Source organism: Bubalus kerabau, chromosome 11 (assembly GCF_029407905.1).
Source record: "Bubalus kerabau isolate K-KA32 ecotype Philippines breed swamp buffalo chromosome 11, PCC_UOA_SB_1v2, whole genome shotgun sequence".
Taxonomy (NCBI): domain Eukaryota; kingdom Metazoa; phylum Chordata; class Mammalia; order Artiodactyla; family Bovidae; genus Bubalus; species Bubalus kerabau.
Window position 1 is genome coordinate 10,978,070 of NC_073634.1, and position 26,469 is coordinate 11,004,538.

Genomic DNA, 26,469 nt, shown 5'->3' on the forward strand with positions numbered 1-26,469 from the left:
GCCTGCTCCCCCCCTTTGACTGACAGCCATAATAACCTTCCTACCCTAAGTGCCATGGAGACACTTTATTAGGACAAACAGCCAAGGAAATCTAGGAATGGAGCCAAGTCTGCAGTGAGTTATTATCGGGCTTGTATTTATCTCAGCTTTGTAATTTTTTTCAGTGATATGCAAATCCTGAAATAGATCTTCCTCTGTTGAAGGACAGGTCCCTCTGTTAATTGATCCACTGAGATTCCCTCTACCCTCTTTTAGCTCTCAGCCAGGGAAACGTGCTACATGAAAGGAGCTCAGAGCCGCTCACAGGACACAGAAATTCTCCACGCGCTCTTTCTGCAAGAACTTCCACGCCGAAAATGAATTTCTGCCTCATAAAACAACATGTTCCCTTCTCCATATTATCTGCCCAGCAGATCAAACTGATTTGTTTATTTGTTTATTCGTTTTGGAGGAAATACTCTTTCAAATGATAATGAAATGTGATTTCAGGTGGGATTTACATGTTCTGTTGAAATAGAGTGCACGTATATTGTAAATATATTAAAACTAATTCAGGGAGAATCAACATTTATTTATTTATCTACTTTAGGAGGAGGAAAGAAATGTGGAAAAGACCAAGAAGGAGAGAAAAGTCTGTTTTCCTCAGAGCCTCTCCTTTGTAAAGTCAAAATACAGGTGTACATCCACATACCTCTCCATTCGAAGAACATTTGGTATTTGTTATTTTGTTTCTCCATAACCACTGGGGGGAGGTGTGTTTATATTTGCATGTGTGTCTCAAGAAGTTTACGAATAGGACTTTAATAATAAGGATAAAAATAATAGTACTATGTCTACATTTTATCTACATTGCCTTGATAGGTTACCGGGCACTTGGAATGTTTATATGACATGTGAAAGCAGTATTGGAATAAAGACAAGTAAAAATGATGAATTAAAGGACTAAATAGTGATTGGTATTCTGTACAGAGTCCATGGCATCAAAGGTGCTGTAAAACTAGAATCAGAAAGACTTGATTTGGAGCCTAATCTCCACACCATGTCCTTCTTTAAAGTATAAAATAAAAGTACATGTGTGGAATTGCTCAGTAAAGTAGCATTTCAAGATAAGACCCCAAAACAATAAAAATTAACCAATGTCATTCCTAAAGTCTGGTCAGATTAAGTGTGGAAAATAGGCTCCATGTTTGGAAATTCATTGTACACGTTAGTATATTAAATGCTTGGAGAAGTCCGTCAGCAACTATCTGTTCAATCCAGGGTACTCCAAACCAATCTGCCCATGGAACAGTCCCAGGTGTTATCTATTAACGTTTCCTTAGAGGAATAGAGAGCATATTCTACGTATTCAGCACTTTAACATTTAGCCATCTTCATTAACATTCAGTTCAGTTCAGTCCAGTCACTCAGTCGTGCCCGTCTCTTTGCAACCCCATAGCCTGCAGTACGCCAGGCCTCCCTGTCCATCACCAACTCTCGGGGTTTACCCAAACTCATATCCATAGAGTTGGTGATGCCATCCAATCATCTCATCCTCTGTCATCCCCTTCTCCTCCTGCCTTCAGTCTTTCCCAGCAACACGGTCTGTTCCAATGAGTCGGTTCTTCACATCAGTGGCCAAAGTATTGGAGTTTCAGCTTCATTATCATTCCTTCCTATGAACACCCAGGACTGACCTCCTTTAGGATGGACTGGTTGGATCTCCTTGCAGTCCAAAGGGACTCTCAAGAGTCTTCTCCAACACCACAGTTCAAAAGCATCAATTCTTCAGTGCTCAGCTTTCTTTATAGTCCAACTCTCACATCCATATATTAACATAGGAAGCTATAAACACATTTTTGATGGGCAGTTGTTTAAGAGCTGTTTTCCCTTCCACACTGAAACCACAGATGAGCTAAAAAAAAAAAAAAAAAAAAAAAAATCCAGTGAGGTTTCCTTGTTGGTTTAGAATGTATCTTCAGGTTCCATCTCCTTGTTGCTGTTGTTCAGTCTCTAAGTTGTGTCTGATTCTTTGTGACCCCATGGACTGCAGCACACCAGGCTCCTCTGTCCTCCACTAATTCCCAGAGTTTCCTCAGATTCATGTCCACTGAGTCAGTGATACTATCTAATCATCTCTTCCTCTGCTTCCCCCTTCTCCTCCTGCCTTCAATCTTTCCCAGCATCAGGTTCTTTCCCAATGACTTGGCTCTTTTCATCAGGTGACCATAGTATTGTAGCTTCAGCTTCAGTACGAGTCCTTCCAATGAATATTCAGGGTAGATTTCCATCTCTCTCTGTATGAATGGACTCCTCTCAGCTGGTCTCTCAAGGTGCCACCTCCTAGAGCAGACTTTGTCAGGTGTGTAATGGAGTGATTCTGTCCCCCAGGGAATGTTTGATGATATCTGAAGACATTTTTGTTTGTTGTCACAGCTTGGGAGGGAGATGGTACTGGTGTGTAGATACCAAGGATACTTTTAAATATCCCACAATGCCCAGGAGAGCTCCACACTGCAAAGGATTTTGTTATTCAGTCACTAAGTCATGTCTGATTCTTTGCAACCCCATGGACTGTAGCCAGGCTCCCCTGTCCTTCACTATCTCCCGGAATTTGCCCATGGTCATGTCCATTAAGTCAGTGATAGTCACCATTTATGACCATGTGTAAAGGTCAGCTCCATGATACTTTCATGATATACCTTTATCTTCAGAATTCTTGCTCTCTCTAGATTGTATATGGCTCCTCCCCTGCACTTACACGGCATCTATGCACCTACCCAAATCCACTAAATTTAGACACTTTGTATCTTAGAAAGAAGGAGTGTCTTTATTTTTGCAAACTTTGCCAGCTACAGTGTCTAGTGGTTAAAAGGGTCTAAAATAAATCTTGAATGAGTAATGAATGGGTGGGCTCACTGTCTCTTTCCTCTAAGCATTACAGAATTAGAGTGTCCCAGGAGCTTATACTTCAGTTGTGTGTTAAATTATGTTTTCTGAACTGTAGCATTTATTATCATGCTGAGAGAAATCTACTAAATATTTGCTTGGAAAGGAAGAGTAGCCCTTAAATTAACCTCAGGACAATTACTATATATATTTATTTAGAGTTAGACAGCATATTGGAGAAGGCAATGGCACCCCACTCCAGTACTCTTGCCTGGAAAACCCCATGGACAGAGGAGCCTAGTAGGCTGCAGTCCATGGGGTCACTAAGAGTCTGACACAACTGAGCGACTTCACTTTCACTTTTCACTTTCATGCATTGGAGAAGGAAATGGCAACCCACTCCAGTGTTTTTGCGTGGAGAATCCTAGGGACAAGGGAGCCTGGTGGGCTGCCGTCTATGGGGTCACACAGAGTCGGACACGACTGAAGTGACTTAGCAGCAGCAGCAGCAGACAGCATATTTAAAAGCAGAGACATTACTTGCCAACAAAGGTCCGTATAGTCAAAGTTATGGTTTTTCCCAGTAGTCATATATGGATGTGAGAGTCAGACCATAAAGGAGGCTAAGAGCTGAAGAGCTGATGCTTTTGAACTGTGGTGCTGGAGAAGACTCCGAGCATCCTTTGGATGGCAAGGAGATTCAAAACAGTCAATCCTAAAGGAAATGAACCCTGAATATTCATTGAAATGGCTGATCCTGAAGCTGAAGCTCCCATACTTTGGCCACCTGATGCAAAGAGCCAACTCATTGGAAAAGAACCCGATGCTGGGAAAGATTGAAGGCAGGAGGAGAAAGGGATGACAGAGGACGAGATGGTTGGATGGCATCACCAACTCAATAGATGTGAGTTTGAGCAAACTCTGGGATATGAAGAAGGATAGGAAAGCCTGGTGGGCTTCAGTCCATGGGGTCACAAAGTCAGACATGATTCAGCAACTGAACAACAAAAATATATAATATAGTAATTCATATAAGACCAATGTGTAGAATTACAATCGCTATGTATGTGAATATAATACATATGAATTATTTTGCCCCAAAATGAATGACTGGAGAAAAATGTGATTTGTATTATATTTGTGCACAATATGGGGCTTCCCTGGTGGCTCAGACGGTAAAGCGTCTGTCTGCAATGCGGGAGACCCGGATTCGATTCCTGGGTCGGGAAGATCCCCTGGAGAAGGAAATGGCAATCCACTCCAGCACTCTTGCCTGGAAAATCCCATGGATGGAGGAGCCTGATAGGCTACAGTCCATGAGGTCGCAAAGAGTCAGACACGACTGAGTGACTGTGCACAATATGGTTATAAAAAATGCGCCAATAACTCAGACAATTTCTCATTGAACTTAACCAAAAAAGGGCTGTGGACGCTAAATTTGATCAGCACATTTCGTTCTATTTCAGGAAAGAAGCACACCCTGGTGGTTATGCTTCCCTCTTGGAGCCAAGGAATAGAAGCAGTGAGGGCTTACAGATGTGTGTGTGTGCACGCATGTGTGTTCATGGACTGGTGTTGGATCGAAGGGGATGGGCGCACCTCTGCTCTTCCTGGGTCTGAATCTTTCTCCACATGCATACTCTCACACATACTGCCCCCTCCCTCTCCATCCGCACCGAAAACCCTCTCTGGTGAACTCTCCCTGAGTGCAGTCGCCGGCATAGCCTCTGCAGGCGATGGTGAGCTTGAGTAGAACATATCGGACAAGAAGCTCCAGCATGTGCTGCGTAATCCTCCAGCTAACTGTCCCAGCATTTCAAAAGTGAATGCAAACTTGAAGGACCATAAACCAACGGAATTTTCTGACTTCCGTCCACCCTGTTTTTTAGGGAAAAATTATTTTATTTTCAAATTAAAAAAAAATAAAATTCTCTACTTCTTGTATGATGGTTCAGCTAAATTCAAGCATGCTTGCCCTGCTTTATGCCATGTTCTTTTTTATGGAAACTGCCAGTAACATAGATTTAATTACATTTCCTAAATTACCTGAATTTGATCGATCACTTCCATGCTTACGATTAGATGATTTATTTATTTATTTATTTATTAATACTATCTGCCTGGCTCCCAGCAGACAGGCATGTCCCACTAGACATTCTGATTTAATTCCTATGTTTGTAACCTCGGCATCGAGAGATTGCTTTTAAAGTCCCATTAGCTGATTCTGATCTTGAGCAATTTTGGAAACAACTGGATTACAAAACGTCTTGTTTTACTTATTTCATGATCTTTTTATACTGTCATCATATGTAAAATATACCAGGAATTATTTGAAGAAGAAAGTATCACATGTTCTCCTTTATTATATGTGATGTGAAGCAGAAATAGAATAACAAAGTACATGGGACAAACTAATCAACTGGTCAATCTGGGGAAACCAACTATCATATTTTCTGTCAATGTGAAATGATATAAAAATAAAGGTTACCAAAAATAACACCACCACTTATTCAGAAAATATTGGACACACATGCCATGCCATTTTCCTTTCACCATTCAGGAATATTTTTTTCCTTTTTTCTAACTTATTAAGGTTAATGTAAGCAAGTTTGGGGCTTCCCTGGTGGCTCAGTGGTAAACAATCTGCCAGTCAAAACTCGAGACCTGGGTTCCATCCCTGTGGGGGGAAGATCCCCTGGAGAAGGAAACGACAACCGACTCCAGTATTCTTGGCCTCAGAGAATCCCAGAGGAGCCCGGTGGGCTACAGTCCATGGGTTCTCAAAGAGTCAGATACGACTTAGCAACTAAACAGCAAGAATGAACAAGATTATACTTGCTCTTACAGATCACAGATTACAAATTATTCTACTGCAACGCCCTGAGCTCATCATGCCTATGTGTACCAGTCTTTTCAAAGCTTACATTTAACAGGGCCCAACAATTTTCAAAGAAAAAAATCAGAACAATTATTTCATTCGGTTTCTTCAAAATTCTGGAGAAATGATTATGATAGGAATTCGGATTGACATGTACACAGTGCTGTATTTAAAATAGATAAACAGCAAGGACATACTGGAGAGCACAGGGAGCCTTGCTCAATATTATGTGGCAGCCTGGATGGGAGGGGAGTTTGAGGAAGAATGAAGTGAAGTGAGGTGAGGTGAAGTCGCTCAGTCATGTCCGACTCTTTGTGACTCCATGGACTATGCCAGGCTCTTGCATCCACGGGATTTTCCAGGCAAGAATACTGTAGTGGGTTGACATTTCCTTCTCCAGGGGATCTTTCCAGACCAAGGATAGAACCTGCGTCTTCTGCATTGGCAGGCAGTTCCTTTACCACTGAGCCACCAGGGAAGCCCACTCTGATTTATCTCTCTCTAATAGGGACCCCTGTGATTATGTTGGGCCTGTTTCAATAATCCAGGATGGTCTTTTATCTCAAGATATTTAAACGTCATCATATATGAAAAGTCTATTTTTCTATATAAGGTGACAGATTCACAGGTTCCAGGGCACAGGGCCAGAAAATGTTTAAGGCAACATTATTCTGCATATCATAATATTCTTCTAACAATCTCATCCATATACCTAGAACTGCTGATTAGCTTTTAAATACCTATTATTTTATTTTATAATTAATGGATACTTGAGAAAATACTCATTATTAGGAAGAGAAGAGAAAAAAATAAAAATATAGAAAATAAAGCAGATGCAGAAGAAAAATTCAAATAAAATTCTCTGTAATTAGTATCTTGATAAAAGTCAGCTGATTTAGATGGAATTTTTGTCCATTAAGTGTGGTTTGCTGTGAAAGTTCAGGCAGTTCAGTTTATTTGCTCAGTCGTGTCCGACTCTTTGTGACCCCATAGACTGCAGCATGCTAGGTAGGCCTCCCTGTCCATCACCAACTCCAGGAGTTTACCCAAAGTCATGTCCATTGGGTTGGTGATGCCATCTAACCATCTCAACTTCTGTCATCCCCGTCTTCTCTCACTTTCAAACTTTCCCAGCATCAGGGTCTTTTCAAATGAGTCAGCTCTTTGCATCAGTGGCCAAAGTATTGGAGTTTCAACTTCAACATCAGTCCTTACAATGAACACTCAGGACTGACCTCCTTTAGGATGGACTGGTTGGATCTCTTTGCAGTTCAAGGGACTCTCAAGAGTCTTCTCCAACACCACAGTTCAAAAGCATCAATTCTTCGATGCTCAGCTTTCTTCACAGTCCAACTCTCACATCCATACATGACCACTGGAAAAACCATAGCCTTGACTAGATGGTCCTTTGTTGGCAAAGTAATGTCTCTGCTTTTTAATATGCTGTTTCAGTTCATTTCAGTTCAGTCGCTCAGTCGATTCTGACTCTTTGCGACCCCATGAATTGCAGCACGTCAGGCCTCCCTGTCCATCACCAATTCTCGGAGTTCACCCAAACTCACGTCCATCAAGTCGGTGATACCATCCAGCCATCTCATCCTCTGTCGTCCCCTTCTCCTCCTGCCCCCAATCCCTCCCAGCATCAGAGTCTTTTCCAATGAGTCAACTCTTCGCATGAGGGGGCCAAAGTACTGGAGTTTCAGGTTAGCATCGGTCCTTCCAAAGAACACCCAGGACTGATCTCCTTTAGAATGGACTGGTTGGATCTCCTTGCAGTCCAAGGGACTCTCAAGAGTCTTCTCCAACACCACACTTCAAAAGCATCAATTCTTCAACACTCAGCTTTATTCACAGTCCAACTCTCACATCTATACATGACTACTGGAAAAACCATAGCCTTGACTAGATGGACCTTTGTTGGTAAAGTAATGTCTCTGCTTTTCAATATGCTGTCTAGGTTGGTCATAACTTTTCTTCCAAGGAGTAAGCGTCTTTTAATTTCATGACTGCAATCACCATCTGCAGTGATTCTGGAGCCCAAAAAAATAAAGTTTGGCACTGTTTCCACTGTTTCCCTTCTATTTGCCATGAAGTGATGGGACCAGATTTATTTATTTCTGCTTTATTGATGATGCCAAAGCCTTTGACTGTGTGGATCACAATAAACTGTGGAAAATTCTGAAAGAGATGGGAATACAGAACCACCTGATCTGCCTCTTGAGAAATTTGTATGCAGGTCAGGAGGAAACAGTTAGAACTGGACATGGAACAACAGACTGGTTACAAATAGGAAAAGGAGTTCGTCAAGGCTGTATATTGTCACCCTGTTTATTTAACTTATATGCAGAGTACATCATGAGAACCGCTGGGCTGGAAGAAGCACAAGCTGGAATCAAGATTGCAGGGAGAAATATCAATAACCTCAGATATGCAGATGATACCACCCTTATGGCATAAAGTGAAGAAGAACTAAAAAGCCTCTTGATGAAAGTGAAAGTGGACAGTGAAAAAGTTGGCTTAAAGCTCAACATTCAGAAAACGAAGATCATGGCATCTGGTCCCATCACTTCATGGGAAATAGATGGGGAAACAGTGTCAGACTTTATTTTTCTGGGCTCCAAAATCACTGCAGATGGTGACTGCAGCCATGAAATTAAAAGACACTTATTCCTTGGAAGGAAAGTTATGACCAACCTAGACAGCATATTCAAAAGCAGAAACATTACTTTGCCAACAAAGGACCGTCTAGTCAAGGCTATGGTTTTTCCTGTGGTCACATATGGATGTGAGAGTTGGACTGTGAAGAAGGCTGAGCGCTGAAGAATTGATGCTTTTGAACTGTGGTATTGGAGAAAACTCTTGAGAGTCCCTTGGACTGCAAGGAGATCCAACCAGTCCATTCTAAAGGAGATCAGCCCTGGGATTTCTTTGGAAGGAATGATGCTAAAGCTGAAACTCGAGTACTTTGGCCCCCTCATGCGAAGAGTTGACTCATTGGAAAAGACTATGATGCTGGGAGGGATTGGGGGCAAGAGGAGAAGGGGACAACAGAGGATGAGAAGGCTGGATGGCATCACTGACTTGATGGATGTGAACTCCAGGAGTTGGTGATGGACAGGGAGGTCTGGCGAGCTGCAATTCATGGGGTCGCAAAGAGTCAGACATGACTGAGGGAATGATCTGATCTGATCTGATCTGATGGGACCAGATGCCATGATCTTAGTTTTCTGAATGTTGAGTTTTAAGCCAACTTTTTCACTCTCCTCTTTCACTTTCATCAAGAGGTTCTTTAATTCTTCTTCACTTTCTGCCATAAGGCTGATGTCATCTGCATATCTGAAGTTCTTGATATTTCTCCCAGCAATCTTGATTCCAGCTTGTGCTTCACCCAGCCCAGCATTTCTGATGATGTACTCTGCAAATAAGTTAAATCAGCAGGGTGACAATATACAGCCTTGATGTACTCTTTTTCCTATTTGTAACCAGTCTGTTGTTCCATGTCCAGTCTAACTGTTGCTTCCTGACCTACATACAGATTTCTCAAGAGGCAGGTCAGGTGATCTGGTATTCCCATCTCTTTCAGAATGTTCCACACAGTCAAAGGCTTTGGCATGTAAATAAAACAGAAGTATATATTTTTCTGGAACTCTCTTGCTTTTTCGATGATCCAGCGGATGTTGGCAATTTGATCTCTGGTTCCTCTGCCTTTTCTAAATCCAGCTTGAACATCTGGAAGTTCACAGTTCACATACTGCTGAGGCCTGGCTTGGAGAATTTTGAGCATTACTTTACTAGCATGTGAGATGAGTGCAATTGTGCAGTAGTTTGAGCATTCTTTGGCATCGCCTTTCTTTGGGATTGGAATGAAAACTGACGTTTTCCAGTCCTGTGGCTACTGCTGAGTTTTCCAAATTTGATGGCATATTGAGTGCAGCACTTTCACAGCATCATCTTTCAGGATTTGAAATAGCTCAACTGGAATTCCATCACCTCCACTAGCTTTGTTCATAGTGATGCTTTCTAAGGCCCACTTGACCCCACATTCCAGGATGTCTGGCTCTTGGTGAGTGATCTTACCATTGAGATTATCTGGGTCATGAAGATCTTTTTTGTACAGCTCTTCAGTGTATTCTTACCACCTCTTCTTAATATCTTCTGCATCTGTTAGGTCCATACCATTTCTGTCCTTTATTGAGCCCATCTTTGCATGAAATGTTCTGTTGGTATCTCTAATTTTCTTGAAGAGATCTCTAGTCATTTCCGTTTTATTGTTTTCCTCTATTTCTTTGCACTGATCACGGAGGAAGGCTTTCTTATCTCTCCTTGCTATTCTTTGGAACTCTGCATTCAAATGGGTATATCTTTCCTTTTCTCCTTTGCTTTTCATTTCTCTTCTTTTCACAGCTATTTCTAAGGCCTCCTCAGACAGCCATTTTGCTGTTTTGCATTTCTTCTTCTTGGGGATGGTCTTGATCACTGCCTCCTCTACAGTGTCACAAACCTCTGTCCATAGTTCATCAGGCACTCTGTCTATCAGATCTAGTCCCTTAAATCTATTTCTCACTTCCAGTGCATAATCGTAAGAGTTTTGATTTAGGTCATACCTGAATGGTCTACTGCTTTTCCCCACTTTCTTCAGTTTAAGTCTGAAATTGGCAATAAGGAATTCATGATCTGAGCCATGGTGCTCCGGGTCTTGTTTTTGCTGACTGTATAGAGCTTCTCCATCTTTGGCTGCAAAAAATATAATCAATCTGATTTTGGTGTTGACCATCTGGTGATATCCATGTTTAGAGTCTTCTCTTGTGTTGTTGAAAGAGGCTGTTTGCTATAACCAGTGTATTCTCTTGGCAAAAGTCTAATTAGCCTTTGCCCTGTTTCATTCTGTACTCCAAGGCCAAATTTGCCTGTTACTTCAGGTGTTAATTGACTTCCTGCTTTTGCATTCCAATCCCCTATAATGAAAAGGATATCTTTTTTGGGTGTTAGTTCTAAAAGGTCTTGTAGGTCTTCATAGAACCGTTCAACTTCAGCTTCTTCAGCATATGTGGTCAGGGCATAGACTTGGATTTACATGATACTAATTGGTTTTCCTTGGAAAGGAACAGAGTTCATTCTGTCTTTTTTGAGATTGCATCCAAGTAATGCATTTTGGACCCTTTTATTGACCATGATGGCAACTCCATTTCTTCTAAGGGATTCCTTCCCATAGCAATAGATATAATGGTCATCTGAGTTAAATTCACCCATTCCAGTCCATTTTAGTTCGCTGATTCCTAAAATGTCGATATTCACTCGTGCTGTCTCCTGTTTGACCACTTCCAATTTGCCTTGATTCATGGACCTAACACTCCAGGTTCCTATGCAATATTGATCTTTATAGCTTCTGACCTTGCTTCCATCACCAGTCACATCCGCAGCTGGGTGTTGTTTTTGTTTTGGCTCCATCCCTTCATTCTTTCTGGAGTTATTTCTCCACTGATCTCCAGTAGCATATTGGGCACTTACCGACCTGGGGAATTCCTCTTTCAGTGTCCTATCTTTTTGCCTTTTCATACTGTTCATGGGGTTCTCAAGGCAAGAATACTGAAGTGGTTTGCCATTCCCTTCTCCAATGGACCATGTTTTGTCAGAACGCTCCACTATGACCTGTCCGTCTTGGGTGATCCTACATGGCATAGCGCATAGTTTCATTGAGTTAGACAAGGCTGGCTGCGCGGGCGCAGGAGGGCCAAGAGAAGCTACTCCACATTCAAGGTCAGGAGGGGCGGCAGTGAGGAGATACCCCCTCGTCCAAGGTAAGGAGCAGTGGCTGTGCTTTGCTGGAGCAGCCATGAAGAGATACCCCACATCCAAGGTAAGAGAAACCCAAGTAAGATGGTAAATGTTGCGAGAGGGCATCAGAGGGCAAACACACTGAAACCATAATCACAGAAAACTAGTCAATCCAATTGACCACAGCCTGGTCTAACTCAATGAAACTGAACCATGCCCTATGGGGCCACCCCCACCAAGATGGGCGAGTCATGGTGGAGAGGTCTGACAGAATGTGGTCCACTGGGGAAAGGAATGGCAAACCAGTATTCTTGCCTTGAGAACCCCATGAACAGTATGAAAAGGCAAAAAGATAGGACACTGAAAGAGGAACTCCCCAGGTCGGTAGGTGCCCAATAGGCTACTGGAGATCAGTGGAGAAATAACTCCAGAAAGAATGAAGGGGGGCTGGTGCACTGGGACGACCCAGAGGGATGGAATGGGGAGGGAGGAGGGCTCAGGATGGGGAACACATGTATACCTCTGGCGGATTCATTTTGATATATGGCAAAACTAATACAATTATGTAAAGTTTAAAAATAAAATAAAATTAAAAAAAAAAAAAAAAAAGAATGAAGGGATGGAGGCAAAGCAAAAACAACACCCAGCTGTGGATGACTGGTGATGAAAGCAAGATCTGATGCTGTAAAGAGCGATATTGCATAGGAACCTGGAGTGTTAGGTCCATGAATCAAGGCAAATTGGAAGTGGTCAAACAGGAGATGGCAAGAGTGAATGTTAACATTCTAGGAATCAGCAAACTAAAATGGACTGGGATGGGTGAATTTAACTCAGATGACCATTATATCTACTACTGTAGGCAGGAATCCCTTAGAAGAAATGGAGTAGCCATCATGGTCAATAAAAGAGTCCGAAATGCAGTACTTGGATGCAATCTCAAAAATGATAGAATGATCTCTGTTTGTTTCCAAGGCAAACCATTCAATATCACAGTAATCCAAGTCTATGCCCCAACCAGTAACGCTGAAGAAGCTGAAGTTGAACGGTTCTATGAAGACCTACAAGACCTTCTAGAACTAACACCCAAAAAAGATGTCTTTTTCATTATAGGGAACTGGAATGCAAAAGTAGGAAGTCAAGAAACACCTGGAGTAACAGGCAAATTTGGCCTTGGAATATGGAATGAAGCAGGGCAAAGGCTAATAGAGTTTTGCCAAGAGAACACACTAGTCACAGCAAACAGCCTCTTCCAACAACACAATAGAAGACTCTAAACATGGACATCACCAGATGGTCAACACCAAAATCAGATTGATTATATTCTTTGCAGCCAAAGATGGAGAAGCTCTATACAGTCAGCAAAAACAAGACTGGGAGCTGACTGTGGCTCAGATCATGAACTCCTTATTGCCAAATTCACAATTAAATTGAAGAAAGTAGGGAAAAGCAGTAGACCATTCAGGTATGACCGAAATCAAATCCCTTATGATTATACAGTGGAGGTGAGAAATAGATTTAAGGGACTAGATCTGATAGACAGAGTGCCTGATGAACTATGGACGGAGGTTTGTGACATTGTACAGGAGACAGGGATCAAGACCAACTCCATGGAAAAGAAATGCAAAAAAGCAAAATGGCTGTCTGGGGAGGCCTTACAAACAGCTGTGAAAAGAAGAGAAATGAAAAGCAAAGGAGAAAAGGAAAGGTATAAGCATCTGAATGCAGAGTTCCAAAGAATAGCAAGAAGAGATAAGAAAGCCTTCCTCAGCAATCAATGCAAAGAAATAGAGGAAAACAACAGAATGGGAAAGACTAGAGATCTCTTCAAGAAAATTAGAGATACCAAAGGAACATTTCATGCAAAGATGGGCTCAATAAAGGACAGAAATGGTATGGACCTAACAGAAGCAGAAGATATTCAGAAGAGGTGGCAAGAATACACAGAAGAACTGCACAAAAAAGATCTTCATGACCAAGATAATAACGATGGTGTGATCACTCACCTAGAGCCAGACATCCTGGGATGTGGAGTCAAGTGGGCCTTAGAAAGCATCTCTATGAACAAAGCTAGTGGAGGTGATGGAATTCCAGTTGAGCTATTTCAAATCCTGAAAGATGATGCTGTGAAAGTGCTGCACTCACTATACCAGCAAATTTGGAAAACTCAGCAGTGGCCACAGGACTGGAAAAGGTCAGTTTTCATTCCAATCTCAAAGAAAGGCAATGCCAAAGAATGCTCAAACTACCGCACAATTGCACTCATCTCACACTAGTAAAGTAATGCTCAAAATTCTCCAAGCCAGGCCTCAGCAGTATGTGAACTGTGAACTTCCAGATGTTCAAGCTGGATTTAGAAAAGGCAGAGGAACCAGAGATCAAATTGCCAACATCTGTGGGATCATCGAAAAAGCAAGAGAGTTCCAGAAAAACATTTATTTCTGCTTTATTGACAAGTCAAAGCCTTTGACTGTGTAGATCGCAATAAACTGTGGAAAATTCTGAAAGAGACGGGAATACCAGACCACCTGACTGGCCTCTGGAGAAACCTATATGCAGGTCAGGAAGCAACAGTTAGAACTGGACATGGAACAACAGACTGGTTCCAAATAGGAAAAGGAGTACATCAAGGCTGTATATTGTCACCCTGCTTATTTAACTTATATGCAGAGTACATCATGAGAAACGCTGAGCTGGAAGAAGCACAAGCTGGAATCAAGATTGCTGGGAGAAATATCAATAACCTCAGATATGCAGATGATAACAGCCTTATGGCAGAAAGCGAAGAAGAACTAAAAAGCCTCTTGATGAAAGTGAAAGAGGAGAGTGAAAAAGTTGGCTTAAAGTTCAACATTCAGAAAACTAAGATCATGGCATCTGGGCCCATCACTTCATGGCAAATAGAAGGGAAACAGGGGAAACAGTGTCAGACTTTATTTTTTGGGGCTCCAGAATCACTGCGGATGGTGATTGCAGCCATGAAATTAAAAGACGCTTACTCCTTGGAAGAAAAGTTATGACCAACCTAGATAGCATATTCAAAAGCAGAAACATTACTTTGCCAACAAAGGACCGTCTAGTCAAGGCTATGGTTTTTCCAGTAGTCATGTGTGGATGTGAGAGTTGGATTGTGAAGAAAGCTGAGTGTCGAAGAATTGATGCTTTTGAAGTGTGGTGCTGGAGAAGACTCTTGAGAGTCCCTTGGACTGCAAGGAGATCCAATCAGTCCATTCTAAAGGAGATCAGTCCTGGGTGTTCTTTGGAAGGAATGATGCTAAAGCTGAAACTCTAGTACTTTGGCCCCCTCATGCGAAGAGTTGACTCATTGGAAAAGACTCTGATACTGGGAGGGAATGGTGGCAGAAGAGAAGGGGACGACAGAGGATGAGATGGCTGGATGGTATCACCCACTGGATGGACGTGAGTTTGAGTGAACTCCAGAAGTTGGTGATGGACAGGGAGGCCTGGTGTGCTGCAATTCACGGGGTCACAAAGAGTTGGACATGACTGAGCGACTGAACTGACTGGTGACCATGTGATTAGATTGGTTCATTTCTGTGATTGTGGTTTTCATTCTGTCTGCCCTCTCATGGAAAAAGATAAGAGGCTTATGGAAGCTTCCTGATGGGAGAGACTGAGGGGGAAACTGGATCTTGTTCTGATGGGCGGGGCCATGCTCAGTAAATCTTTAATCCAATTTTCTGTTGATGGGTGGATCTGTGTTCCCTCCCTGCTATTCACCTAGGGCCAAACTATGGTGGAGGTAATGAAGATAATGGCGACCTCCCTCAAAAGGTCCCATGCAGGCACTGCTACGCTCAGTGCCCCCAACCCTGCAGCAGGCCACCACTGACCCACGCCTCCACCGGAGACTCCCGGACACCCACAGGCAAGTCTGGGTCAGTCTCTTGTGAGGTCACTGCTCCTTTCTCCTGGGTCCTGGTGCACAAAGTTCTGTTTGTGTCCTCCAAGAGTCTATTTCCCAGTCCTGTGTAAGTTCCGGCAGCTCTATGGTGGGGTTAATGGCGACCTCCTCCAAGAGGGCTTATGCCATCCCCAAGTCTGCTGCACCCAAGGGCCCCTGCCCCTGTGGCAGTCCACTGCTGACCCGCACCTCCGCAGGAAACGCTCAAACACAATTCTGTCTCAGTCTCTCTGGGGTCTCTGGGTCCTGCTGCGCACAAGATTTGTTTGAGCCCTCTTCACGAGTCTGGTGGGAATGGGGTTTGATTTTAAACATGAATTCACCCCTCCTACCATCTTGTTGGGGCTTTTCCTTTGCCCTTGGACATGGGATATCTCCTCACAGCCCTCCAGTGCCTACTGTCTTACTGGGGTTTCTGTGACCTTGGACATGGGGTATCTCCTCTCCACCGCTCCAGTGCCACTCAGCCACTGCTTGCCACTCCAGCATAGCACAGCCTTTGCTGTGAAAAAGCACATCTGTACCAAAATATTTTAATTGAAATAAGAAATCCATGAGAAAGATTGGACTCAAAACTAAGAATTTTTTCAAGGAAAAAAAGTAGTAAAATTAGAAGGAAATTGAGGTGATGCAACAGCTGACTCAAGGAATTTTAGATAAAAGAGACAATTACCCCCCTCCCAGAAAAAAGAAAGAAAAAAGAGGAACAGTTCCCTGTGAATTTCAGAGGGAAAGAGTATGCGACTCTAGATTTAAAATGCCTGGAAAATCCCATGGACGGAGGAGCCTGGTAGGCTGCAGTCCATGGGATTGTGAAGAGTCGGATACGACTGAGTGACTTCACTTTCACTTTTCACTTTCATGCATTGGAGAAGGAAATGGCAACCCACTCCTGTGTTCTTGCCTGGAGAATCCCAGGGACAGGGGAGCCTGGTGGGCTGCCATCTATGGGGTCGCACAGAGTCGGACACGACTGAAGTGACTTAGCAGCAGCAGCAGCAGCAGCAGCAGCAGCAAGGCATTGATAAATCGGTAACTCAGAGCATGAAAATGATACTTCCAAAGAGAGAGCAAATAGCTCCTATAGAAATGATGGGAATCAGAATAGCTTTAGATTTTTTCAAGCAATAATGTAAGTTTTGGAAACAAATCCAAAATTTCTTTTAAATTTTTGAGAGAAGAAGACTTTTGGCCTAGAATATGATACCCATGCAGTAAAACAAGAGTAGTGGTTGAATTAACATTTTTTAGATAAGCCAGTGTATTTCAGACATATAAAGACAAAAATAGCTTGACCTCCTGCATACCCTTTCCTAGCAAAATCTGCAGCAGGTTCTTTGCAAAAAAGAGCATAAGACTAGAAAGCTGAGGTTTAAGAAATTGAGTCTTCATACAATAAAACATTAAAAAATTGCCCTGAAATAAAACCTGGGCAGCAGATCTGGAGAGCAACCATTAAGGATGGGAAGACAAAACACAGTGTTGTGTGATGCGGCTCTTCAGGAGGGAAGTGGAGGGATAACTTACCTCTTTAACAAGTTCCTAAGTGATGCTGCTGCTGTTGGCTTGGGTCCCACACCATCCTCTGTGGCTGAGGGCTTTTTGCTGGCTGAAGAAGTACATCAGGCCATTTGCAGAAAGCAAACTTGAAGTGCCCCAAATTAGCAATGCTCAGCATGGAGACAGGTCTTCCTTGGTGGCTCAGTGGTAAAGAATCCTCCTGCCAATGCAGGAGACACAGGCTCGATCCCTGGATGGGGAAGATCCCCTGGAGAAGGAAATGGCAACCCGCTCCAGTATTCTTGCTTGGAGAATCCCAAGATTACAGTGGCTGACTACAGTCCGAAGGGTCCCAAAGAGTGGGACATGACTTAGCAACTTAGCATGCATGAACAATGTGGAGGGAGTTGCTTTGTAAATACTGGAGCCTCCTTGCCCTTAGGTAGGAAAACTCTGAATCTCCAGATAGGTAATTGGCTTGATGATGAATTCTTTATTGGTCTCTCCCTTTCTTGTGTCACTTCACTAATTCCCTACCAATATTTCTTGAAATAACCTCTCCAATAAGCTACTTGACTTGAATGCAGATTCAGCTTCCAGGAGAATCCAAACCATAATAGGGAGTGCTCACGGAAATCAGTTTAATCAAATGAGTATAAACACAATTAAAAAAAAAATTAAACTTTCCAGTAGTCCATTAAAATAGTTTTTGTATAGGCATCTGTTTTATTTTCTTACACATGCAGCCGTTCAAATGGTTTATCTGCTGCCCACGAATTAACAAGCATGATGTATTAGAACCGCTTTTGAGGATGATTTAAAAGTCACATGCTCATCACTGGATTCACTTTCCTCGTTTCTGAAAGCTAATTACCAATTTGTCTCATTGAAATGTGAGTGGTCCTGTGGAAAGTAAAATATAGTTGTTCGTATTTATTTACAAGCCAGGAAATTGTTGACAGGTTCGCCACCGCCACAGAAGCTGGAGAAAGAAATTGAGATGATTTTTATTGATGCGGACTTCCAAGAGGTAACATTTCACCACACTAATCTGAGAACAAGGAAATCTGTCCAACAGGAGGCACTTTTAAGCCCCGAGACAAGGATGATCCACGTCAGTTTTTCCTCGATGGACAAAATGAGAGCGAAAGGTTTAGATCCTTAAAGAAAAGAGAAAGAAGTGCTTTTCAAAGCCTTGGTGATCCTGCGGGTGACAGGGACCCCGCTGCCTGAGGGCACTTCCACAGGCCACTGCAGCCTTCTTCCCTGTCGCTGGCAGAGGCATGGTTTTATCCTCAGGCAGAGCTGCACGGAGTCAGTGAAAACCTCTTTCGAACATCAGATGCTATGTCACAAGTCTGCACGCTGCCTTCTTGCCGAGCTTATAATGAGTTTTCCTCGCTGCTATACCTGAGCCCCAAAATGCACATTAAAGGGCACTGTCAATTAACATTTGGATCAAAATGTGACCTACGTGACGACTGACAGGGCTTCTTGCAGATAGTCCTGCAGAGTCCAAGTGTCTACTCGTATATTCTCAACAGTCTATTACTAAGAAGGTGGAATGTTCAATTAAAAGGAGGTAACCCTTTGGGACCCACAAAAACACAAGAATTCTGCATATTACTGTTAGTTATGTGATATCTCTTAATAAATGGGCAGTTTCTTTGTAGTGAGGCTCATATCAGAAGCAAGAGATACAGACAACGTGGGCTCAAGTCTCCTGACTTTACTCCCGAGAAGCCAGACCACCTTGGCTGAATTTTGCTCTCTGTCTGCCACCACACCTCACCCCCGGCCAGTCTTTCCCCATATAAAAAGGTGTGTCCATCATTACAAAGAATGAAATAATGCCATTTGCAGCAAAGGGAGGCACCTAGAGATTGTCATACTAAATGAAGTAAGTCAGACACAGGAGAGATATCATATGACATCCTTTATATTTGGAATCCAAAAAGACATGATATAAACAAACTTATTTACAAGACAGACTCACAGACTTACAGAATCCAGGGAGAAGGGTGGGGGTAAGGGATAGTTAGGGAGTTTGGGACCAAAATGTACACTCTGCTATATTTAAAATGGATAACCAAAAGGGACCTACTGTAGAGCACAAGGAACTCTGCTCAATGTTATGTGGCAGCCCGGATGGGAGGAGGGTTTGGGAGAGAATGGATCCATGTATACGTATTGCTGAGTCCCTTTGCTGTCCACCAGAAACTATCACAGCATTTACTCCAATATAAAATAAAATTTTTTTTAAAAGGCAGCACTGTATTGGTGAAGGAATGGACATGCAGATCAGTCAAGCAGGACAGAGAACCCAGGCACAGATCCGTACAGAGTCCACCGACATGGGCGGTTCCTCCTAGAACTGAATCAGTTACTAAAAGAGAAAATATATATCAGCATCTAGAGTTGGACTGGCCTTCTCCTGAGGGTTATTTAAGAGCATCTGTGTGTGTGAACATCTGCAGATACCAAAATCCAATTCTGGTCTTCATTTTCAAACATTTCCTTGAATGTTGCTGTTCAAGGAATTGAGACGACACTCTAGATTCAGAGCACGTGACTGTCTCTTTCCTGCTTCAGGGTGAAGACTGCTGTCCACGCAGGTCTTCTGGTTATCACACTGTGCATCTTACTGTTCTGGGGCACACTTGATGCTATTCCAGTCTGTACTGGTGTGAACTTGGGTGCACACATCCAAGAAACGGAGCTAAATGATCAACCATACAGGAATGCCGAGCTCACCCCACAGCTTCAGACTGCAGACACTCCAGTTCCTCCTTCTCTCCCCAGCATTGCTCTTGCACAGCTGCTCCAGCATCTTGGTTGTTTCTGAAACACCAGGCTCACTGCTGCCTTAGGCGCCGCCATCCCTGTTGGAAGCTCCACAGCCCAAATACCCATGGAGTAAAATCTTCACTTTGTTCAGGTCTGTTCTCAAAAGTCATCTCCTCAGCCAGGCCTGCCCAAGCTGCACATGCTAACATTTCAGTGCATCACTTGAAGTGTTATATTATTTTGTTTCTTATATTTCTTTACACTTTGTTTTTCACCTTAAGTGATAATCACTAAAAAAAAAAAACAAAAAAAACTATGAATGTTTATGTATATATCTTTTTCACTCGGATAGATACTGTATGATAGTAGGGATTTTTCTTCTGTATTCTTGTTATATGAAAATGCCCTGCACATAGTAGGGTCTCAGTAAATTTCCAGTGAATGGAGAATGAACTTTATTTTATTTTTTTAAATTAGTTTGCTATCGGAGTATAGTTGCTTTAAAATGTTATGCCAGTTTCTACTGTATAGCAAAATGAATCAATGTACATAAATCCTCTCCCTTTAGGTCTTCTTTCCCCTTCAAGTCACAACAGAGCACTGAGTAGAGTTCCCTGTGCTACACAGTAGGTTCTCATTCGTTACCTATTTTATACATAGTGCCAACAGCATACATGTGTCAATCTCAATCTCCCAATTCAACACACCCTCCCTCCTTTCCCCCTTCATATCCATACATTTGTTCTGTACATCTGTATCTCTATTCTGCTTTGCAAATAAAATCAGCTATACCATTTTTCTAGATTTCACACATATGCATTAATATATGATATTTGTTTTTTTCTTTCTGATTTACTTCAGTCTGTATAATATCTCTAGGTCCATTGACATCTCTACAAATGACTCAATTTCATTCTCTTTATGGCTGAGTATTATTCCACTGTATATAGGTACCACATCTCTATCCACTCCTCTGTTGATGGACATTTAGATTGCTTCCATGTCCTGACTATTGTAAATAGATCGGCAATAAATATTTGAGTGCATGTGTCTTTTTTAATTATGATGTTCTCCAGGTGGATGCCCAGGAGTGGGTAGCAGAGTTTGCATTAACTCACTGACAAAAGAAACAAAACAAAAAGCCAAAAAGCAACTGTCAGCTAAGGACTGTCCTGGAATGACCTATTTCTATTTGTTCAGCAGCAGTCTTTCTAATATTGACCCTCCATCAAATGTCCTTTTTGTCTTTGCTCTCTTGCTGCTGCTGCTGCTGCTGCTGCTAAGTCGCTTCAGTCATGTCTGACTCTGTGCGACCCCATAGACGGCAGCCCACCAGGCTCCCCCATCCCTGGGATTTTCCAGGCAAGAACACTGGAGTGGGTTGCCATTTCCTTCTCCAATGCATGAAAGTGAAAAGTGAAAGTGAAGTTGCTCAGTCATGTCTGACTCTTAGCGACCCCATGGACTGCAGCCCACCAGGCTCCTCCATCCATGGGATTTTCCAGGCAAGAGTACTGGAGTGGAGTGCCATTGCCTTCTCCGCTTTGCTCTCTTAGGGCAGTGGAAATGGGCTAGATGGTTATAACCTGGAGCAATTCCAAAATCCCCATATGGGAGAAGCTTAGAGACAGCCATGGGAGAAAACTAGGCTGACAAAGGAGAAAGTTGGTTAGGAGAAACTTGAGGGAAGCAAGGAAGAGGTAAGAAAGGGTAATTGCGGATTATATTTTGAAAAGTGAAATGACCTTGTCATTCCACTCAATGGACAAGCAAGCAAGGTTTTTAAGTAGGACAAGTTTTTATTAAACCCAAGATTTTTCTGTTGTCAGGGAGGAGGCAGGATTGAGCATGGGAGGCAGGAGGCATGTATGTAATGTTTCCATAACAAGATTAATATATTTTAAAGGCAAGACGTAAAGAAGTCAGTGAGTTTCCATCTGGATTTTTCTGAGTCTGGAAATCTTCTTGAGTTCCTAACAGATTTTATCCTGACCTTAGTGTATTTCTGAGTTAGCAAGCATTGATAGAAAATTAAAATGCACTCTAAATATTTAAAAAATGTATTTCAAGTGGTAATAGAATGTTCTCTTTGTCATAAGGACATTTTACCCATCTGCATAGAAATACTCTAAGTCTTGGAGTGTTTCCTCTGTTTTGTTGAGGTTTCTACCATCTGCATTTTGAATTTTGATTATTAAGGTTGCAGCTTTGTGGCCTGCTCAGATTGCCAACATCTGCCTCGTTTATTTAGACTTTTTCTTCTTCTTCTTTTTTTTTAGTATCCAGGATGAATTGAGTTTTAATGGAGGGGACTGATTTTAACTTTGCCTTCTATTCAAAAATAAACTTTTCTTTATAGGAATCTAAATCTTTTCCTCTCACTCCATCCACTTGCTGGCAAGTAAGCATTCATCGAAATGTAATTATTACAGAGGAGCAATGCTTTTCTTTATTTAGCACCATTTACCTATTGCAGACACAGCATACAGTTCTACAAAGCATAATAATCATAATGGGCTACATAGACCCTCTCGGCTAGCTCTATTTTTGCATATGATTCATTTTAATTTCAGAAGCACAAAAGGGATTATGTCTCTATTGGAATGTCTTGAGTAAGCCCTACAGCAGGGGAGCTGTGATGTCATTTGTTCTGTGAAAAGCATGTATTCAGCTATTATGGGCTGAGTCTAAAATATAAATATAAGATACTAAAGGTCCCTTGTTCAGAAACCATCCTATGCTTTCTTCTCCCCATTTAACAACCAGTGGACATTTTCCCATGCAAATCATCTATTTTATAAGAAAGATCCAGCAGTTGAATCTTACACTGGAAACTGATTTAAAATCATTATCCCCAACTTCCCTCTTCAGATATATGCTTGCTATTCGGGACAATCTTGGCCAGGCAGTCTCTGGTCCCCAGCTTTCATTTGGATCACAAAGGTTTGTCAAGGTTAGGCTCCAAATACACTTACTGTGTTCAGTTTCTAGGCAATTTTATTAATTTTTATTTGCTTTCTGAATTTCAGTTATTAAAATAGGAACTAAGAGAAATTATTCAGTCATAACTATCATGGTGATGAGGTTTATGACAGAACTGATTTAGTACAATCTTAAAGCAGCTGGATCAACCTCTGATTGACTTGGGACTTGAGTTCTGTATCTATCATTGGCTACCTGTGTAATTAGTGCTGTTTACCTAACATTCTGTGCTTCCCTGGTGGTTCTAATGGTAAAGAATCTGCCTGCAATGCAGGAGACCTAGGTTTGATCCCTAGGTTGGGAAGATTCCCTTGGAGAAGGAAATGGCAACCCACTCCAGTATTCTTGCCTGGAGAATTCCATGGACAGGGGAGCCTGGTGGGTTACAGTCTATGGGGTCACAAAGAGTCAGACATGACTGAATGACTAACACACATACGCACCTAATATTTGAACAGTTCTGACTTATCACTTGCCTTTTAAACTATTTAGATCTATGACTACTAGTAATGCTTGATGGAATTAGAGATACTTGATATGAAAAAGAAAAGAAACTTGCAGGAAACTTAAAAGGATGAAAATGCATATGCCATCCAAATCTTTACCAACAAAAAGCTGGCATACTAATATTTTCAGCACGAAAATAAAATTTAAAACTAAACAAATTAACCTTTTCAAATAGAAAATAGGTAACATTAAAAAATAAAATTGATGAATTCTCAATCAATACGGGAATTTTTAATACAACTCTATCAGTAAGGTGTAGATCAAGCAGACAAAGAACTGAGATAGTGTAAAAGGACTGGAAAGTAAAGCTTTATTAGAAGATAATACTTTACGATGCAAAACACAAAAAAGCACATAATTTAACTACACACATTTGCTATTGCTATTGCTAAGTCACTTCAGTCGTGTCCAACTCTGTGTGACCCCATAGACGGCAGCCCACCAGGCTCCCCCGTCCCTGGGATTCTCCAGGCAAGAACACTGGAGTAGGTTGCCATTTCCTTCTCCAATGCATGAAAGTGAAAGTGATGTCGCTCAGTTGTGTCTGACCCTCAGCTACCCCAAGGACTGCAGCCTTCCAGGCTCCTCCATCCATGGGATTTTCCAGGCAAGAGTACTGGAGTGGGGTGCCATTGCCTTCTCTGACACACATTTTTGTATTTATAAATATTACAGATATATCACATGGTCATACTGATCCATGTGCATGTCCATAATCTTCTTGATAAAGAAGCTAGCACAATACTTTAATGTTTAAAATTATATTGGTGCAATTTTTTTTAATCTTTCACTTAGAAAATTTCATTTTATCATTTCACATGCATACAGAAATCTTATAGTTTGAATACCAGCTTTTCCTAGAGATTTAAAAAGAAATGAATAGATATTTTATATAACTTATTAAAAAGATGATTTCTCTCACATTCTCTGGATAGTTCTTCCTTCTACTGAAATAAAAACTTAGTCAATGACAATTCAAATGCATGTTATCTTACTTTGTTCATAAGACTTTAAACAACTATGTTCCTTTCAAAATTAAGGATTATTGAAGCTTATGTAACAAAGACTTTGTTCTTTGTAATTCATTTCCTGTTGCTTGCTTATGCAATGAAGCATTATAATTTGCAGTCTATTACTTCACAGAACTTATAACTTCATTGCTTGTGCAAAGAAAAGAACAAAGATGAGTCAGGAGAATGAAAAACATTTCCTAGGTAATGAGAAAGTAAATCAACTTATATTTCTTGCAAATTGATAAGTAGGAAGTTTTTACTAATGAGTCCTATAATTCTGACAATGCAGTGTTTATTTACAGAGTTCTCTCTCAAGAAATATGATTGTATAGGGTAATCATTATACTCGGAGATTAGGGATGAGGTAAATGCAATCTATACTCAGTTACTTTTCCAGGAATTAATATAAAATATCTAGATACGCTTTCAAATGGTCACATCCCAATAATTTTAAATCCACTAATGCTTCTGATGAAAACATTAAAGAGTATTTGAAAAGCACCATGTAGATTCATTTAAAAATGTATACTGGATGCTTGGGGCTGGTGCACTGGGACAACCCAGAGGGATGGTATGGGGAGGGAGGAGGGAGGAGGGTTCAGGATGGGGAACACATGTATACCTGTGGCGGATTCATTTTGATATTTGGCAAAACTAATACAATTATGTAACGTTTAAAAATAAAATAAAATTAAAATAAATAAATACATATAAATATTAAAAAAAATATATTTGCACTGCCTTTGATTAAAGGATGACTGAGACATGAGAAGTTGTTGAACAAAACTGTTGTAAAAGCACCCCTAAGCAAAGTGAGTTAGTTGGGGAGGGTGATGATGACCCACATTAACCTTGAAAGTCAAAAAGCTGTAGTGTGTTGCAGGCCTAACTGTCAATATTTCTCCTTTAATCTTCCTTTTGTCACTAATGGTAGTGTTATAGCATCAACTACTTTATATATTACTACAAACATCTAGCAAATCAAAACACTGAAAATTGTGCAAGGCCTCCCAATGGAGTTTCTGTGAAATACAGAAAAAATCCACTCTATATGCATGAGACAAACGTGACAACTAGTATATTAAGAATCAATACAAGGAGGGCTAAGAAAGGAGATAAAACTAGACATTTGCAGAGTTTAAATAAATATCAATAATTTTATGCTAGAGAATTGAAAAACTTAGATAAAATGGAAATTCTTCTAGGAAAATATAAACATAAATGTAAAGTTTAAGAAAAAAGTAGGCAAGAAATGGAAAACATGCATAGTCCTATAATCATGAACACATTTGCATCAGTAGATAAGTGCCTTCCCACAAGAAAACCCTAGGCTCAGATAACTTTATAGGCAAATTGTACCAATCATTCAAAGAGGAAATTGTGTCTGTATTTTTGACGCCGACGGAGACATCATACACCAACTCTTTTTGTAAGCTGAATATAATCTTGATATCAAAATGAGATTTTAAAATAGGTAAAGGGAATTAAGACAATATTATTCATGAACCTAAAAATGATCTAACTGAAGCTGCAGAGTATTAATTAGGGTTGTTAGACATCTCTAAAATGAATTATATTCATAGATAAAAGTACAAAAAAGAATCATCTCAGACTAAAAAGTCATTCAGTGGAAACTGAATATATGATGAATACCCTCAGCAAACTAGAGAGAGAAGGAAACTTCCTTAATCTATTCAAATGACTCTTTCACAGGGGACTTGACTGGTGGTCCAGTCATTAAGACTTCACCTTCTAAAAAGAAAAAAAAAAAGACTTCACCTTCTAATGCAGGGGGTGCTCATTCGATCCCTGGTCAGGAAACTAAGATACCACACATGTCTTGCAAACAACAGAAAAAATATTGTAACAAATTCAATAATTTTTTTTAAAAGGTCCACATCAAAAAAAAAAAATCTTAAAAGAACTCTTTCAAAAAATGTAGCTAACATCATACTCAAATGAGAAACACTTAAAATATTTCCTTAAAAAATAATTAAATCTCTTCATAGTCAAGGAACCAAAACTACAGCAACAACAAGCAAATTCAAGGCAATCCTTTCACAAAAATAGAGATAATTTTTTAAAAATATAGGAAGTGAAAATGTTGTTTGCAAAAAGTTCAACAGTCATGTCTGACTCTTTGCAACCCCATGGATTGTAGTCAGGCTCCTCTGTCCATGGAATCCTCCAGGCAAGAATACTGGAGTGAGTTGCCACACGCTCCTTCAGGAGAGCTT

The 26,469-nt window shown here is 41.1% G+C and overlaps 1 long non-coding RNA gene across 1 annotated transcript; it reads left to right on the forward strand.

Annotated features, from left to right (window-relative positions):
• Window positions 1–17,901: 17,901 nt before the first annotated feature.
• On the forward strand, window positions 17,902–20,021 carry LOC129622814 (uncharacterized). The gene is made up of 3 exons (XR_008700140.1): window positions 17,902–17,973; window positions 18,617–18,764; window positions 19,536–20,021. It is a non-coding gene; the product is annotated as an uncharacterized LOC129622814 (long non-coding RNA).
• Window positions 20,022–26,469: the final 6,448 nt, after the last annotated feature.